At 39.2% G+C, this 4510-nt stretch overlaps 1 non-coding gene across 1 annotated transcript; it reads left to right on the top strand.

Moving 5' to 3' along the window:
* The first annotated feature begins 542 nt into the window (after window positions 1-542).
* On the top strand, window positions 543-661 carry LOC129401003 (small nucleolar RNA SNORA26). The gene has a single exon (XR_008628034.1). It is a non-coding gene; the product is annotated as a small nucleolar RNA SNORA26 (small nucleolar RNA).
* The last annotated feature ends 3849 nt before the right edge of the window (window positions 662-4510 follow it).

Below are 4510 nucleotides of genomic sequence, written 5' to 3'. Positions count from 1 at the left end.
AGGCTATATGGAAAGACATAAAGGAAAATGATCTTCATTAAAAGTTCCCATGAGATGGTCTGGGAAGGTATCTCATGGTACAGAGCATCTTTGCATGTGTTAGGCCTTGGATTTGGCTGCTTGCACTGCAAAAGATAAAATTAAATAAACAAAAATTTAGGCACAACCCCATTCTAGGGTTGCTCACACAATATCGTAGGAGGTATTAAATTCCTCTATTTTACTTTTTGGGGTGAGAATTCTCTCCTTCTAATAGAGCCTACGTTCATTCTGTCTCTCGATTTTTTTCTCATATTCCCTAAACAAAAATATTTTAAATACTAAATACACATTTAATATGCATATATTATAAATAAATAATAAATTAAAGTCCCAGGAATCTCATTAGAAGCTCTTAGAATCTAGAAGTGAGCTTAGAAACTAGAAAAGATAATATGGTTAACATAATGAACATCAATTATACTTTTACATAATAGCAACAATAATTAGAAAATAGATTTTAATAAACAAAACTTAAAATAGGTTTTAAAGAAGATTGCACTGTGTCCTTTTAAGACTGGTGCAGTGCCTTAAGAGATTAACAGAGAGGGTAAAGGCAGTCTCTGAAAAATTCAGAAAAGATTATAAAACTTCTCTTTGAGTGCTTTCTGGAGCTACAGTGGAAATATTTGTATGCACCTGAAAAAATTCAATGCAGTATTGAAAACAAGTTAAATGCAGATTTTTAAAAATCCAAAGAGAGCTAAGATAATGGGAGGAAGTGTACATAGCCTGAAAGTCTACATATTTAATATGACAATTCCACCCTAACTGATATATAGATTGAACACAGACACATCAAACTTCTAGAAAAATTCAAAAGTTTATATGAGAAGACAAAGCAACAGGAGTGACCAAAAATGTGGTGGAAAATAAAGAACACTAGAGAACTCATATTATTTGAAGATTAACTATAAAGTTACAATAATCATGAGTGTGTGATAATGACAAAAGAATAGATACTTAAACCGTGAAATAGAATGGGGACCAGATACATATTTGCACATTTAATTTCAACAATGATGAAAAGCTCTCTTCAATAATTAACACATAAAAAGTTTGATCCTCTTATGCAAAAGTAAACTGGCACCCATATTATGTACTGTAGCACTGGAGCACTGTTGTCCCGTTGTCCATCGATTTTCTCGAGCGGGCACCAGTAACATCTCCATTGTGAGACTTGTTGCTATTGTTTTTGGCATATCAATACGACACAGGTAGCTCGATGCGCTCTCCAAGAGGGACAGAAGAATCAAACCTGGGTCAGCCGCATGCAAGGAAAATGCCCTACCCACTGTGCTATCGCTCCAGTCCATCACTGTCACTGTCACTGTCATCCAGTTGCTCATCGATTAGTTCTAGCGGGCACCAGTAACATCTCTCATTTAGGCATATCGAATATGCCATGGGTAACTTGCCAGGCTCTGCCGTGCGAGCTCGATACTCTCGGTAGCTTGCCGGGCTCTCTGAGAGGGGCAGAGGAATCGAACATGGGTCGGCCGCGTGATAGGCGAATGCCCTACCGCTGTGCTATTGCTCCAGCCCCGTCTATCGCTCCAGCCCCGCAACAAAATTTAATTAAAAGTAAACAAAAATAAAATTCTGTAAAAAAGATGTAGAAAAAATGTTGAACCTTTAGTTAGGCAGAAACACATTACATGCAACAATATCCACCAAAGACAAGACAGATAAATAAGATTCAGTGGAAATTTAAACTGCTTTTCAAAAGGAACCATTAAGTAAGTGAAATGATTATTCTTAGAATAAGAGACAATATTATATATGTATATATATATAATTGAATAAAGAACTTTAATTGGGGCTAAAGTGGTAATACAGGGGGTAGGGTGTTTGCCTAGCATGTAGCCTATGAAGATTCTATCCCTGGCACCTCATATGTTCTCCTAAGTCCCACCAGAAATGATCCCTGAGTGCAGAACCAGGGGTAGACCCTGAATGTGACCCAAAACCAAAAGCAAATAAATAAATAAATAAAATACTCATATCTTGAATACACAGTTCTTTCAAAATGCAACAATAGGCAGTACTTTTTTAAGGTAGGCAAATATATGAAGACACTTAAGAATTACAAATGATAAGAATATGAAAGATATTGAATATCATGAGAAAAATTTCTGAAAATTACTATATAATTAACTATTACCACATGACTATTCAAATTCCAAAAATAAAGAAAATAAATAAAAAGAAAATAAGCCTACAATGCTAAATCCCTAGGATTTGCTGGTAAGAACAAATAAAAATCACTGGAATCCTCATAGATTGCTAGAAATTGGTGAAATTCTGGGTAGCAGTTGCACAGTCTTTTAAAAATACCTCTTTTTTTTTTTTAGTTACACACTTTTGTGTTTGGGTTACAATCACGCAATGATCAAACACCCATCCCTCCACCAGTACACATTCCCCACCACCAATATCCCCTACATACCCCTCCTTTCCTGCCCTTCCCCCCGGGTCCATGGCAGACAATATTCCCCATATGGGACGGCAATCTCATGCCTTGGTATTTCTCAAGACAAAAGGAAACTATGTTCCCACAAAACCTGGGAATGGATGTTTAGAGAATTTATTTATAATTATTATTTTTAAACTGTAAATGGTGGCACAAGAGATAGTGCTGTGGCAGGGTTGCTTGCCTTGCACACTGACAAATCATGCACAACCATAGCACCCTATTTGGTCCCCTAAGTCCCACCAGGATTGAATTCTGAGTGCAGAGCCAAGAGTATGTCCTGAGCACCTGCAAACAACCCAAAGTTCCTAAATCAATAACTAGATGAACAAACTGTGGCACATCCATAAGTGGGATGCATCTCAAATAATTACTTATACACACAACTGAAGATTGCAATTGTCTAGACCATCCTTGGCCTCCCAGTATAGGGAAGAGAAGGAAAGAAATGGAATAAAGGGAAGAGGAGAAGCAACAGGGACAGAGGTCCAAGAGATTCAAATACATTGGTGGTGTTAAGTAATGATAGAGCTAAATATTCAAAACCAGGGCAGAATCTCCTGCCCCCGCGCCAGGCTGTCTTCTTTGGGGTCCCCTCAGAGGGAGGTGGGTTGAGTCTCCAAGCAGACCCCCGGCAGCCAAAAACCTCCAGAACCCAGCCACAACCGTGCTCAAGACCACTCTCCACATACTCACATGAGCCTCTCCATGAAGGAACTGACAGAAGAACCCAGGTATGCGGGACCCGTGGCTGAGATATTCATGCCTGCTTGGATCAGGACTGGGCCTCCTCCACCCAGATCCCCAGTTTTCCAGTAGCTTGGCAGTCACACTCACAAACTGTCCCCCGGCCCCCAATGTAATCTCATCAACGGCCAAGATCCAGAGATAAAACAAAACTCCCAGAAGAGAGCAATGCAGAATCTTGCACGGCAGAGCCTGGCAAGCTACCCATGGCGTATTCAATATGCCAAAAGCAGTAACAATAATGGGCCTCATTCCCCTGACCCTAAATGTGACAGGAACAAATGGAGATGTTACTGGTGCCCGCTTGGACAAATCAATGAGCAACAGAAGGACAGTGATACAGTGATCCAAACCAGAGTAAATTACAATGAAATCATAAGATTCAAATGTTAATAACCCAACTTTAAAGGTGCCTGTTATTATGGCAGGCTGGGGTTGACTAGAAGGACAGGAAAGGGAACCTGGGAAAACTGGTGAAGGGAAGTTGACACTGGTGTCAAGATCGAACATTGCATGTCAAAAACCCAACTATGAATAAATTTGTAACTCACAGTGATTTAAAAAAAAAGACTACAATTGTATTACTCTAAGTCTGAAAGAACCCAGACTCAAGAGGCAATCCTCTAATACTCTGATTGCATTTCTCAGATACTCAGGCAGATGACAAATTCTAAGAATACAAAACAAACCAGTGGTAACCAGGAGTTGGAGGTCAGAGGAGGGACTCAAAGAAACCAAGGGATTCTTTTTTCTCTTTCCTTCTTCTGGCAGGGATGATAGAACTCAACTAAAGCTCAATTATAAGGCAGTTACACAATTGTATATACTGTAATTTTAAAGATACAAAATACGTGTAAAAGAAAAATCAACATTGTTTTTTAGAAAGAAAAAGAATGATATCAATACATTTAAAAGTTTATTTTTATTTTAGGCACTGTGATTTTTTTTTGTTTGTTTGTTTTGGGCTACAGCCTATAGTACTCAGGGTTTACTCTGGCTCTGTGTTCAGGGATAACTCCTAGAGACATTCAAGGGTGATCTTTAAAAGGCTATCCTCTCCATCACTGTCACTGTCACTGTCATCCCCTTGCTCATCGATTTGCTTGAGCATGCACCAGTAACGTCTCTATTGTGAGACTTGTTGTTACTGTTTTTGGCATATTGAATACGCCACAGGCAGCATGCCAGACTGTGCCATGAGGGCAAGATACTCTTGGTAGCTTGCCGGGCTCTCCAAGAGGGACGGGGGAA

This window comes from Sorex araneus, chromosome 1, assembly GCF_027595985.1.
Source record: "Sorex araneus isolate mSorAra2 chromosome 1, mSorAra2.pri, whole genome shotgun sequence".
Lineage (NCBI taxonomy): Eukaryota > Metazoa > Chordata > Mammalia > Eulipotyphla > Soricidae > Sorex > Sorex araneus.
The sequence above is the reverse complement of the archived record's forward strand: the minus strand, read 5'-3'. Positions and strand labels throughout refer to the sequence as shown.